This window comes from Anolis carolinensis, unplaced genomic scaffold, assembly GCF_035594765.1.
Source record: "Anolis carolinensis isolate JA03-04 unplaced genomic scaffold, rAnoCar3.1.pri scaffold_8, whole genome shotgun sequence".
Lineage (NCBI taxonomy): Eukaryota > Metazoa > Chordata > Lepidosauria > Squamata > Dactyloidae > Anolis > Anolis carolinensis.
The window spans coordinates 1899547-1914428 of NW_026943819.1; the positions used below are offsets into that span (position 1 = coordinate 1899547).

General features: G+C 42.8%; 1 protein-coding gene across 1 annotated transcript in view; it reads left to right on the plus strand.

Annotated features, from left to right (window-relative positions):
• Positions 1 to 14028, plus strand: part of LOC134293401 (ankyrin repeat domain-containing protein 35-like) — a 33678-nt gene extending 19650 nt beyond the window's left edge. The window contains exons 12-15 of the mRNA XM_062960786.1: positions 9942 to 10162; positions 11191 to 11618; positions 13664 to 13784; positions 13873 to 14028. The gene's annotated coding sequence lies outside the window, so the exon portion shown is untranslated. The remainder of the gene's footprint in view (positions 1 to 9941; positions 10163 to 11190; positions 11619 to 13663; positions 13785 to 13872) is intronic.
• The last annotated feature ends 854 nt before the right edge of the window (positions 14029 to 14882 follow it).

Below are 14882 nucleotides of genomic sequence, written 5' to 3' on the forward strand. Positions count from 1 at the left end.
GGCTAAAGACCTTGTAGAACTACAACTCCCATAATCCCATAGCATTGGGCCATGGCAATGTGGTGCTGAACTGCATTAATACTACAATCTAGATGCACCCACTTATGTGTAAAAAAAAAAAAGTCAAATCTGACTTGCAAGGAAATTAATTTTAAATAATGTGTTCTCAAAGGCCTTTACGGCCAGAATCATTGAGTTTCTGTGAGTTTTCCGGTCATGTTCCAGAAGCATTCTCTCCTGACATTTCGCCCACATCTATGGCAGGCATCCTCAGAGGTTGCAAAGTCTGTTGGAAACTAGTGGGGTTTATTGACCTGTGGAACTTATGTCTGTTTGAGGCAAATGCAAATATTGCAATTGTTCACCTTGATTAGCATTGAATAGCCTTGCAGCTTCAAAGCCTGGCTTCTTCCTGCCTGGGGGGAATCCTTTGTTAGGAGGTGTTAGCTGGCCCTGATTGTTTCCTATCTGGAATTCCCCCTTTTTAGAGTTGCTCTTTATTTACTGTCCTGAGTCTAGAGTATTTTTTTTTAATACCGGTAGCCAGATTTTGTTCATTTTCATGAGCAGCCAGGCTTTGAAGCTGCAAGGCTATTCAATGCTAATCAAGGTGGCCAATGGCAACATTCACACTTGCCTCAAGCCGACAAGAGTTCTTTCTTACTCCCACCCTGGATATATATAAACCCTACTTGCCTAGTTTCTAACAGACCACACAACCTCTCAGGATGCCTGCCACAGATGTGGGCGAAACGTCAGGAGAGAGTGCTTCTGGAACATGGATAGACAGCCTGGAAAACTCACAGCAACCCAATTTTTTTTTAAATACTCGTAAATAATAGACAATATTTACTTTGTTCAAGCGATACCTTTATGAACCTGTTTTAAGACTGAAAATGCAGCTCTGTGTTTCTTTCCGACTGATCTCGTCGATATGAAATGTGGAACAGATTCCAATAAAATGAATCTATGGGCACTTTCTGTTCATTCGCTCGATCCTGCGCTTTCAATAAATATTTATAGTTCCCAACGTCTGCACTCACTTGTGTTTGTCTGCAAGCGGTCCGAAAGGTGACTGAGTCTTTTCGACCCAACGTCAGACCTCGGAAAACTACAACTCCCAAATCCCGTAGCATTGAGCCAAGGCAATCCAAGTGGTGTGAAACTGCATTCATTCTGCAGTGTAGATGAACCCAGAGCGTCACAAGAAACCCCTTTCAAAGGCACCACTTCGAACAGTGCTTTGGAGGACTACAACTCCCAGTATCCCCATTCCAGCCATTCTCTGAGTTTCTCCAGGCATTCCTCGTGGCCGAAGGTTGTTTCAAATGCCAACACGCCATTGTGAATCATGAAAAGGAGTTATATTTGGCTCCTATTGTGTGTCTGAATGCTTGTGTGTTTGAGTTGGAATATAACCCAGTGATCTTTGCCTTCCAGTGACTCACTTACAAAAGCATGCGCCGCTCTGATATAACCCGAGATAAGAAGACTTCCCTGGAACCCAGATATCCTCAGCAACGTGTTGTGACCTGAACCTATTGTAGATGACAATAAATGGAAGCTTTACGTCTGCTTCTGAACCTAAAGACACCCTGCAGTGTAATAATATGCCACTCAGGTTTGTGAAACAAGTAACAGGAACGTTACTTAGCTTCAATAGATCATACAGAGCAACAATATATACAATAGTCTCGCTGATTATTCACAGAGAATAAACAGTCCTTTAAATAGTCCTTACAGTTGCCTCAGGGCCTTAGAAATAGCAAGGCTTTAGAGAGTTGGCAGCCATCTTCTCTTCATATAGCACCCTCTATCACTCATTGAGGCAAAGAAAGTAGCCAATCAGATTGCTAGCTCTTCACAGGCTCGGCCAATCAGCTGCTTACACGTACTCTTCCAGTTAACCCATTGCATCACGGTGTCTTTTACAAACCCAAACAATATACGCATTGAGGCAGAGAAAGTAGCCAATCAGATTGCTGGCTCTTCACAGGCTCGGCCAATCAGCTGCTTACACGTACTCTTCCAGTTAACCCATTGCATCACGGTGTCTTTTACAAACCCAAACAATATACGCATTGAGGCAGAGAAAGTAGCCAATCAGATTGCTAGCTCTTCACAGGCTCAGCCAATCAGCTGCTTACACGTACTCTTCCAGTTAACCCATTGCATCACGGTGTCTTTTACAAACCCAAACAATATACACATTGAGGCAGAGAAAGTAGCCAATCAGATTGCTAGCTCTTCACAGGCTCGGCCAATCAGCTGCTTACACGTACTCTTCCAGTTAACCCATTGCATCACGGTGTCTTTTACAAACCCAAACAATATACACATTGAGGCAGAGAAAGTAGCCAATCAGATTGCTAGCTCTTCACAGGCTCGGCCAATCAGCTGCTTTCACGTACTCTTCCAGTTAACCCATTGCATCACGGTGTCTTTTACAAACCCAAACAATATACACATTGAGGCAGAGAAAGTAGCCAATCAGATTGCTAGCTCTTCACAGGCTCAGCCAATCAGCTGCTTACACGTACTCTTCCAGTTAACCCATTGCATCACGGTGTCTTTTACAAACCCAAACAATATACGCATTGAGGCAGAGAAAGTAGCCAATCAGATTGCTAGCTCTTCACAGGCTTGGCCAATCAGCTGCTTACACGTACTCTTCCAGTTAACCCATTGCATCACGGTGTCTTTTACAAACCCAAACAATATACACATTGAGGCAGAGAAAGTAGCCAATCAGATTGCTAGCTCTTCACAGGCTCGGCCAATCAGCTGCTTACACGTACTCTTCCAGTTAACCCATTGCATCACGGTGTCTTTTACAAACCCAAACAATATACGCATTGAGGCAGAGAAAGTAGCCAATCAGACTGCTAGCTCTTCACAGGCTCAGCCAATCAGCTGCTTACACATACTCTTCCAGTTAACCCATTGCATCATGGTGTCTTTTACAAACCCAAACAATATATGCACATACACACACAGTCACATATACACGCTAGTTTAGGTACCCAGTGAAGCTCAGGTAAATATTGTAAACAGTCATTGCTTTGGTTTGGGCTTTTATGAATAGTCCCATTAGAAAATGCATAAGGATGCAGGGTGAACTACAACTCCCATCATCCTCGGTCAATTCCCCATAAAAAAGTGCCGGAATTTAAAGTTGGTCATGTTGGGTCCATGTGCCGAGTTTGAGTCCGATCCAAACGGGAAGATACTTGCATCGGTTTTGATTGTGGAATTATTTTCATAGTGCGTTCTTTGGACCCGCTCCAGTGTCCGTAAACACAAAAGAGATTGCTTTATTAAATCGGATAAATACAATCGCTCCATTTACAACCATTGTGGCCGATTGGGCTTCGGTCTCCTTTGGCCTCAACCCCGAAAATCAACATCTCCGTGGACCCCGTCACGGCCGTTCCAAGGAAATCCAGGGCGACACAGCCGGCATTTTCGTGCCAGTGACACCCACTCCTTTTATGACCAAAAATCATTTATATTTGTACGGAGTCACTGTTTGTGTGTGTATAGTGTTGCCCAGATAATGCCGAAGACTTCTTTGGAAGAGGAATTAGGCAAAGTTCAAACTGTATGATTAATCATTCAGAGTCCTTTGCGGAATTGGAGGCACCTCCCTCGGACTACGGTCTGCAAAGCCAACAGAAAATTAGCAAATATTTCCCCCATTTTTTCGTATTTTCATGCTGGGAAATGCATACCATGAGGAACTATCCAGGGGTGCATCTGCACTATAGATTTAACTCAGTTTGAGACCACTACCATGGCTCAAAGCTGGGAGTGGTAGTTTCACAAAGCCTTTTGCCTCTTTTAAGAACCTCATCAAGCTATAACTCCCAGGATTCCAGAGCATTGGGCCATCGTAGTTCAAGTGATGTCAAAAATGCATTATTTCTGCACCGAAGAAAAACAAATCTGTGCACAAATCTAATTTCTACAGTTTAGATGCACCGTTTGTCTTTAGAAGGTCCTCCAGATATCATTGCACTGCAATTCCCAGCATGCTTCACGATTGACTATGTTTGAGGGAGACCTACTTAAGTCCCAGCTGAAATAATTACAGACAGATGGACTTCTGTCGGGAGTGCTTTGATTGTGCTTTTCATGAGTTCGAAGCCAGCCCGGGTCGGAGTAAGCGCCCAACCGTTAATAGCCTAGCTTGCTGTTGACCTATGCAGCCCGAAAGACAGTTGCATCTGTCGAGTAGGAAATTTAGGTACCGCTTTATGTGGGGAGGCTATGCTTGCTAACGTTTGGAGGAGACCTACTTAAGTCCCAGCTGAAATCAGTACAGCTGGGTGGCCTTCTGTGGGGAGTGTTTTAATTGTGCTTTTCATGAGTTCGAAGCCAGCCCGGGTCGGAGTGAGCTCCCGAACATTAATAGCCGAGCTTGCTGCATTTGTCGAGTAGGAAATTTAGGTACCGCTTTATGCGGGGAGGCTATGCTGGCTAATGTTTGGAGGAGACCTACTTAAGTCCCAGCTGACATCACTAAAGATGGGTGGCCTTTTGTGGGGAGTGTTTTAATTGTGCTTTTCATGAGTTCGAAACCAGCCTGGGTCGGAGTGAGCTCCCAAACATTAATATCCTAGCTTGCTGTTGATCTATGCAACCTGAATGATAGTTGCATCTATCGAGTAGGAAATTTAGGTACCGCTTTATGCGGGGAGGCTAATTTAACTAATTTACAACACCTGACTATGTTTGGGGGAGACCTACTTAAGTCCCAGCTGAAATCACTACAGACGGATGGCCTTCTGTCGGGAGTGCTTTGATTGTGCTTTTGCTGCATGACAAAAGCGAGTTAGACTGGATGGCCCATGCGGTCTCTTCCAACTCTATAATTCTCGTAATAATAATAATAATAATAATAATAATACATTAACTGTTGCTAGGAGCCCCTGGTGTCACCACTGAGCTGCTGAACTCGCTGATTGAAAGGTTGGCAGTTTGAATCTGGGGAGCAGGGTGAGCTCCCGCTGTTAGCCCCAGCTTGTGCCAATCTAGCAGTTCAAAAACATGCCAATGTGAGTAGATCAATAGATACTGCAAGAAGATAACGGCACTCCATGCAGGCCTTGGAGGTGTCTACTAGAAACTAGAAAGCTGCAAGAAAAGCCTTGACCCGTCAAACAGCTGCCGGACGAAGCCTTGGGTGTGACAGTATTTCCGAAGAAAAGTCGGGTTGTTTGTTAGCAACGGCAGGCTTTAATTGGCTTTACGGCGATAAAACCTTATCTTTACTAGTCTGCTTCCAGTTGTAAAGAGGTGCCGATGCTGGTGTATTGCAACTGCCTTGGCTCAATGCTTCGGAATGGTGGGAGTTATAGTTTCTCAAGGCCCAAAAGAGAAGTTCTCAGGATCCCAGCACTCTGGTTAAAGGAGATATTGGCCAACTTGGGCCCTCCAGGTGTTTTGGACTGCAACTCCCACCATTCCTAACAGCCTCAGGCCCCTTCCTTTTCCTCCCCAGCCGCTTAAGCGGCTGGGGAGGAAAAGGAAGGGGCCTGAGGCTGTTAGGAATGGTGGGAGTTGCAGTCCAAAACACCTGGAGAGCCCAAGTTGGCCTTTTCCTGGATTAAACACATCTGGAAGAATTGCAAGAAGAGCATCAAAACAGTGCTTGGGTTATGCAAGAGACGGTGCTCCCATCTAGTGGCAGAAAACTTCATTACACTTTATGATTATTAATAATAATAATAGCAATAATAATGATAACAGCAGACAAAAAATCAGTACAAGAAAACCGCACTACAAACTAGAGTTGACAGCTGGCACAACAAAACATTGCATGGAAAGTTCCTTGACAAAATTGAAGAAAAAGCTGATAAGGAGAAGACGTGGCTCTGGCTCCCGAATGGGACCCTGAAGGAGGAGACAGAAGGCCTGATCCTTGCAGCCCAGGAGCAAGACATCAGGACAAAGGCAATTAATAATAATAATAATAATAATAATAATAATAATAGAAGTCCTGGCTCTGGCTCACGAATGGGACCCTGAAGAAGGAGACAGAAGGCCTGATCCTTGCAGCCCAGGAGCAAGACATCAGAACAAATGCAATTAAGGCCAAGATCGAAAAATCAGCTGATGACCCAAAATGCAGACTGTGCAAGGAAACCGACGAAACCATTGATCATCTCCTCAGCTGCTGTAAGAAAATCGCACAGACAGACTACAAACAGAGGGACAACTATGTGGCCCAAATGATTCATTGGAACTTATGCCTCAAGTACCAAAGAACTGGTGGGGTCACAAACCTGCAAAAGTCTTGGAAAATGAGCACGCAAAGATACCGTGGGACCTCCGAATCCAGACTGACAAAGTTCTGGAACACAACACACCAGACATCACAGTTGTGGAAAAGAAAAAGGTTTGGATCATTGATGTTGCCATCCCAGGTGACAGTCGTATTGACAAAAAACAACAGGAAAAACTCAGCCGCTATCAGGACCTCAAGATTGAACTGCAAAGACTCTGGCAGAAACCAGTGCAGGTGGTCCCAGTGGTGATGGGCACACTGGGTGCCATTAAAGTACACAGAAATCTATAATACGTGTAAAGATACAGTTGTCCTATTACTAACTAATATATATTCACTAATATTAGTATATTAGTTAGTAATAGGACAACTGTATCTTTACAAAATGGGTGCCGTGCCAAAAGATTTCAGTCGGCATTTGGAAACAATAGACATTGACAAAATTATGATCTGCCAACTGCAAAAGGCCACCCGACTGGGATCTGCACGCATCATCCGAAAATACATCACACAGTCCTAGACACTTGGGAAGTGTTCGACTTGTGATTTTGTGAAACGAAATCCAGCATATAGATATCATTTGCTTTGCCATACAATAAAATAACAACCACAAGAAGATAAAATAACAACATCATAAATAATAATAATAATAATAATAATAATAATAATAATAATAATAGGAATTTCCCACCTGCAATGTTTCGGTCTTTATATCGCATGCAGTGACTCTGTTCCAGCCCATTTTGTGTCACCTGAACCTCGGAGAAATGCAAAGCGATCCCTTTCCGTCTGGTTAACTTTCCTTTCCCCGACTATGAAATATTTAAAAGGCAAAGCTTTTCACTTCCAGGATTGTTTTGCAAAGGATTGGGTCTTTCTCTCTTCTGAAGCCCAGAAAGATGTTGAATTTTCTGCTTGCGGTCTTGCTTTTCCCTTCTTGCCGGGCTGAAAATGGGAAGCTAGTAGAAGAAGATATTTGTGGAAATGGACTGAACTGTGCATGGAAGGCACAAGACTCCTTGCTTTGTCCAGCAGGTATAGAGAAACAAGCCAAGAGCAATATGTTGTTTGTTTATTTATAGTCAGTGCAATTTGACATCCCCTTAATTGCAATGGCTTGATGCTATGGAATTACGGGAGTCGTAGTTTGATGAGGCACCGGGACTCTTGGCCAGAGAAGAGTCAAGCCCTTATAAAACTACAATAATAATAATAATAATAATAATAATAATAATAATAATAATACATCACACAGTCCTAGACACTTGAGAAGTGTTCGACTTGTGATTTTGTGATATGAAATCCAGCATATCTATCTTGTTTGCTGTGTCATAATAAAATAATAATAATAATAATAATAATAATAATAATAATAATAATAATAATATGTATAAGTAGATAAAAGGTGTGTAGTAGAGAGGTATGTAGTAAAGTTGCAATGGAAAAGTTAAAAACTGATAATGTTGTCGACCGCGTTTTAGGGGATCGGGGCCCTTAAGGAGAGACCCGATCCGGTCCTGAGAGAACGGACCTTGGCGGAGCCAAAAGGAAAATACGAGCCGCAATACAACCTGAAGCCGAAATGAAGAAGGTCCGCCAAAGTTGAAGGAAAATCCGCCAAGGAGTCTTTATTGAGCAATTCAGCTGAAGAGGACTCTGGTAGCGATCATTCGACTTACCAGCAGCCCCATACAATCAAAATAAAGCCATACTTATACAAAATTTCAGTCTGACAGCCCTTTGAATTTCCCGCCCTGCTTCCCCGCCCATCTGATCGTTGATAGGCTAGAAGGTTGAACGAGGCGGGCTTTCATTTCCCGCCTTGCTCCGTTGGCCCAATAGGAAGCTGCCTTACGTCTCCACTCGGGCCAATCAGGAGGGAGAAGGCGGGAGTTAGCGAAACAATGAGGTGACGGGGACAGGAACCAGAGGATTAAGTCCTGCTAGACTGATTTCTAAAAGGTGATTAATTTATCAATGGCAGCAATCAAGGATGTCCGGGTTCCTGTCACGTATACAGATTTCAGATATGCCTTGGGGTGTCAGAGATGGAAGCAAAGATCGGTGGTGATGAGCCATATTGACAGGCTCTGCAGGGCGCCTTCCTGAGGTGTCCAGGATATTTCTTTGGGTGAGCTATGACAATGTTTGCCTTGGGGCGAATCTCCTTTAGGTCAACACTCCGAATTCGGCGACTCAAGCCCTATATTGTCCATGCAATTTGAATTTGATTGGATTTAGCGGTGGCAGATTATCCTTTTGTTTTTGGGAAAGGAAGCCTGGGTCATAGGAAATGGGATAGGTTCTGGGGTTCATGTTGAGTTCAAAATATTTCCTATTTGATTTCATGATTTGACAATTATATGAAATAAAATGAAAAATAAAATAAAGTTGGAATATAACCCAGGCTGGGAAAAATACATATTTTCCGGGGATCCCAAAGAGTACAAATACATATAGGCAGATAGATAGATTTCATGGAAATAAGGGAGAATTCATAAAAGTGAGTTACATTTCATAAAGGGGAATCATGAATGATATAAACAATTGAAAATATTTGATAAGAACGAAGTTCATAACATCTGGAGAACCCAGCATGGGAATTCATAAAAGTGGAGTTTTAGCAGCATGATTTTACAATTCATGAAGTTGTTATCTCTTGCCTCAGGCTAAAAGGTCAAACACCTTTTGTGCAGAGAGTTTTAGTAAACCACAGTAAACTCCAGTAAAAAGTCTCAATCACCTTCTACTATAAATATATGGAATATAGAACATAAAGTCTTGATTTTTGAACTATCTTTTACAAAGTCCTGGGGGGGGGTGGTCACCTCGATCACAATAATAAATATGGTTAACGGTGTTTTTTATTTGTATACAATAGGATATTTTTAAGATATTGTAAAAAGAGGAAAGAATGTATACTTATACATTTTGACTGATAAATTAATAATTTAAATAATAATAATAATAAACATGTATAAGTAAATAAATTCATTTTACGATTCATTTTATAAATTCATTTTATGATAAGTTCATTTTATGATTTCATTGCTGTATTTTAACCTGTGTTTTATTCATGATGGTGACTTTATGTCTTTTTAATTTACTTTTTCGCGTTTTTCGGTACTTGATGTTATTGTATGTTCGTTTTGTATTTGTAAGCCGCCCTGAGTCCCTCTGGGGAGATGGAGGCGGGATATAAAATTATTATTATTATTATTATTATTATTATTATTATTTTATTATGACACAGCATAATAATAATGATAATAATAATAATAATAATAATAATAATAATTTTATTATGGCACAGCATAATAATAATAATAATAATTTTATTTTTATACCCCGCCTCCATCTCCCTGGGGGGACTCGGGGTGGCTTACAAATACAAAACGAACATACAATAACATCAAGTACCAAATAATAATAATAATAATAATAATAATAATAATAATAATTATTATTCAATTAAAAGGTGTGTAGTAGAGAGATATGTAGTAAAGTTGTAATGGAAAAGTTAAAAACTGATAAGAAATATGCTATATATGCTATTTAAAAAACCCCTACAGCTCCCAGGATTCTATAGCCTTGAGCATTTGGTGGCATCTTCATACCCCAATTAATTTCAATGCAACCTTTTTGGTTCTAGGTTTTTCCTGCCTGGACTTTGGCTCAGCCCCGGTTCCGTGTCCGGAAGGTACCTTCCGTCCTCTGGAAAGTCTCCCTCCGCATCGATGTTTGCGTTGCCCCGTGGATTTCTTCAACGACAAACCCGGACAGTCGGCTTGCTTTGCATGCGGCTCCGAAGCCGTCCAACCCAAAGAAGGCCAAAAGCTTTGCAAATGCCTTCGGGAAGGTCGGATTTTCCAGGTAACGAGCTTTTCCGAGTCACCGTTCTGTTTTGATATGGTCAAAATTGACTAATCAATAAAGAGTTGTTGTTGTTGAGTCACCGTTCCTTGTTGATCTCTCAGGGCGCACCCGCACTGTAGAATGAATGCGGTTTGGCACCACTTAACTCCCATGGCTCAGGAACTAAACTAGAGACTTTACTTTTACTTTAAGACTTATGTGAATGGTTGCCAAATTGTATATTTGTATGTTAAGAAGTGTTAATTAACTCGATTCAATACTGAGACAGCACTTTAGATTATTATTAAGTCGACAGTAAGACTTCGTTTGGTTTTCATTTCTAGTTGGCAAAACTGGAATTAGAACTAGAAACTGGAATAGTTTTTCTGTAATACCTTTGTAAGTGTTGCCAAATTGTACACCTTTATGTTAAGAACTATACTAATTCAGTGAATGAGAATACAAGTATTGGATACCTTAAGTAGAGTATATGTTGCTATATATATAGTAGAGTCTCACTAATAATAATAATAATAATAATAATAATAATAATAATAATAATAATAATAAGTTATTATTATTATTATTATTATTATTATTATTATTATTATCAGAAACTCCTCAAAGCACAGCAGACAAAAAACCAGTACAAGAAAGCCACACTACAAACCAGAGCTGACAGCTGGCACAACAACACATTGCATGGAAAGTTCCTTGACAAAATTGAAGGAAAAGCTGATAATTCTTTTCTTTTTGTTGTATCAACCTAGAGGCATGGATGATGGGTTGTGTTGTCAAATTTCGAGGTTGGGGGGCCTGTAGTTTTGTTGTTTTGTGGGTCGCCGTGATGCCATCACTCTTTTATATATATAGATTATATACCATACTTTCCTTGTTACGTTTCGCCGTTCAAATGGTGCCAGACCTCATTCAGTCTCCGTGAAGGTCCAACATTCGAATGCCATCTTAATTGGGAGATTTGAGGATAGAATTGGCCAAAATGAATTAAAAAAAAAAATACAGAGGGTATTGATTTATATTTCCAGCCTAGCGATGCTCAATGCCCATGCGCTCCTGGGTATAAAAACCCGGCCAACGACAGGAGATGGGACTGCGTGAAGGAAGTGTACGACATCTGCCGGGACGGAGCGGTCAGAAACCAAGAACGAGCGTGCTTGACAAAAGAAGGATGGACACAATATTGCACAGACAAGGTGCTGCAAATGGAAGGGTCCATACGGGTTTGGAGCCTTGGTAGAACTAGATCTCACTCTGGTCTCGCCTCTGCTAGGTTTGCAGTCGTCCTCAAGACTTCCAGGGATACGACAGAGTCCTCGGCCTTTGCCTTTGCCAAGCGGAGCGTCTGGACAGCGTCTGCGATGACCGGTGTAGACGGCGGCAAAGGAACACCTTGCAGTTGGTCTGTGACCATGAACGGCCTCGTCTCTTGGTGACTTACAGAAATGGGAGCCAGGTAAAAGCACCGTGTTTGCCTACTAGGATCCCTGTAAGGCTGTTGTGAAATTTCAGCTCCCCTGAATCATGGGTTTGGGAGCCCGACATGCTAAGTAGCCAGAAGGCCAAATCAGGACACAGAAGGACATTGGGATTGGCAATGGAAAGAAGGGGCCGATGGCATCATTTTGTGTGCCATTGAGTCCTATGCCAGCCCTAAGGCATGTTGGGTGAGTGGGCTTAATAACAATATACAAACATTAATATTTTGTACTGCAAATCCCATCATTCTTCATCCATCCTTCCCCAAACCACACCAGGACGTAAAGTGTCTCATGGGGAGTCTGTGTGTCAAGTTTGGTCCAGGTCTGTCATTCGTGGGGGTCGCAGTGGTCTCTGGAAGTGAGTGAAGGTACTGCAAGTCCCATCATTCATGTTCCACCCAGGATGTAAAGTGAGTGGGAGTCTATGTGCCAGATTTGGTCCACGTTCGTCATTTGTGGGGGTTGCAGTGGTCTCTGGAAGTGAGTGAAAGTACTGCAAATCCCATCATTCATGGTCCACCCTTCCCCCAAACCACACCAGGACATAAAGTGTCTCATGGGAGTCGCAGTGGTTTCTGGAAGTGAGTGAAGGTACTACAAGTCCCATCATTTGTGGTCCACCCTCCCCCAAACCACACCAGGATGTAAAGTGTCTCATGGGGAGTCTGAATGCCAAGTTTGGTCCTGGTCTGTCATTCATGGGGGTCGAAGTGGTCTCTGGAAGTTAGTGAAGGTACTGCGAGTCCCATCATTCATGGTCCACCCTTCCCCAAACCACACCAAGACGTAAAGTGTCTCATGGGGAGTCTGTGTGCCAAGTTGGGGCAAGATCCGTCATTCGTGGGGGTCGCAGTGGTCTCTGGAAGTGAATGAAGGTACTGCAAGTCCCATCATTCATGGTCCACCATTCCCCCAAACCACACCAGGACGTAAAGTGTATCATGGGGAGTTTGTGTGCCAAGTTTGGTCCAGGTCTGTCATTTGCGGGGGTTACAGTGGGCTCTGGAAGTTAGTGAAAGTACTGCAAGTCCCATCATTCATGTTCCACCCTTCCCCAAACTGCACCAGGATGTAAAGTGTATCGTGGGGAGTCTGTGTGCCAAGTTTGGTCCAGGTTCGTCATTCGTGGGGGTCATAGTGGTCTCTGGAAGTGAATGAAGGTACTGCAAGTCCCATCATTCATGGTCCACCCTTCCCCAAACCACACCAGGACATAAAGTGTATCATGGGGAGTCTGTGTGTCAAGTTGGGTCCAGGTCCGTCATTCATGGGGGTCGAAGTGGTCTCTGGAAGGGAATGAAGGTACTGCAAGTCCCATCATTCATGGTCCACCCTTCCCCAAACCGCACCAGGACATAAAGTGTCTCATGGGGAGTCTGAGTGCCAAGTTTGGTCCAGGTTCGTCATTCGTGGGGATCGTAGTGGTCTCTGGAAGGGAATGAAAGTACTGCAAGTCCCATCATTCATGGTAAACCATTCCCCAAACCACACCAGGACGTAAAGTGTATCATGGGGAGTCTGTGTGCCAAGTTGGGTCCTGATAACAAAAATAACAAAAGTTAATATTTAATTTTTCTGACCAGGCGAACGTATTATGGGGTTCAGAGAGGGTTCGTCATTGCCTTCCTCCGAGGCTGAGAGAGTGTGACTTGCCCAAAGCCAGCCAGTGGGTTTCCATGGTGTTTTCTTGGCCAGATTTGTTCAGACAGGGCTGACCCTTGACTCTTTTTAAGGCTGAGAAGTTTCATTGTGTGCTTAGCTGGTTTCCGTGACTGAGCAGGGATTCGAACCCAGGTCTCCAGTGCTCAAACCACCACGTTTTCCTGTCTCTTATGTCTCTCATAGCCCAGGAATAGATGCATAGAGGCATCCTTTAATACTTCTAGTATTGAAGGAGATACAGAACCATCAATGAAAAGGAAAACATCACTTAGCAAAGGATTGGCTAGCCAACATAGAAGCTCTGTTGACGTTGTTCCAAACTTTCACTGTCTAGAATTTAATTCTAAATTCCTTTTAGGATCCCGTTTCCCTGGAAGAGATCACACCTTCCTTGCAAGTGTTGGGCTTCCACGCTCAAAGCGATTGCATCTCTGCAAAGACAAAAGGATCCCAACCTGTGTACATTATAAAAACAAATGGTAAGGAACAATGGTGCATTGCACAATCCACATCTACATATAAAGTACATTTCCAATATGCTTTAAATCTCAATATGTTTCACTGCAGGGAGAGGATTTTTGGGAGTCTATGACCCTGAACCCGAAATGCTCCATTCTTTCCTTACCTCCGGTGGGATCGCATCTGCAAATGGATGGCAGTCCATGACATCTTCAGGTATTTTTATGCCCATCCCAACTACATGTAACATGTAAAAACATGTAAAAGTTAGACTTAAAAACCATCAAAGACACGAGCATCAGAGCTTTTCTTGGTGCCCAAAGGATGCCATACATCTGATGGAGGATGGAAACTAATGGTTCCCGTTTCAGTTGGGTGATAATAATAAATAATAACACTTTATTTATATTCTGCCCTATCTCCCGGGGAGACTCAGGGCGGATCACAGTACACAGAGAGAACAGACAGAAAGGAGGTATGTTGTGTCGAAGTCCAGTTTTTGGTGCCTTGGAGGTTGTGCTACACGGGGATGCTGTTGCTTCATTCTCTATGACGAAGAGCAATCAGGACTTCCTCCTTTCCTTTTGGTCACTGGCATTTCTGGTTTTGTTCTTTATGGTGTTGTAAAATACCTCCCCTACTTATTAGCAGTACCTAATTTCTCTAATTACAGCTGTTTTTGAACTGCTTGAGTAAACAGTGAGCTGGGCTTGATGGTCGGGTGTAAATAATATATACCCATTTCGGGATCTTATGAGATCTTATTGGTCGCAGGAACACCTGACAACAATAATTCTGCGTTTTCCTGGCCACGGCTCCAACAACTGTCTAATACTACACTGCAAATTACATATAGTGGCATCTCCAACCCAACGACATGCCTCAAAATCCACGACGTCGTCATGTTCATCGTTTCCAAAGACCATTATCCCGTCTATGATGTGTAAGTGCAATTTCTGAACCCCGAGGATACCAGGACGGAATGTGCTCAGGCAATGCAGTTCTTCCTCTCTGTCTCTTCCCAGCAACAACCTGTATAATACAAACCTTGAGTTCGACTGGGGAGGTTTCCGCCGACTGGAAGAGGAGGTCGCATTGACCGAAGGTTCAAGCAAATT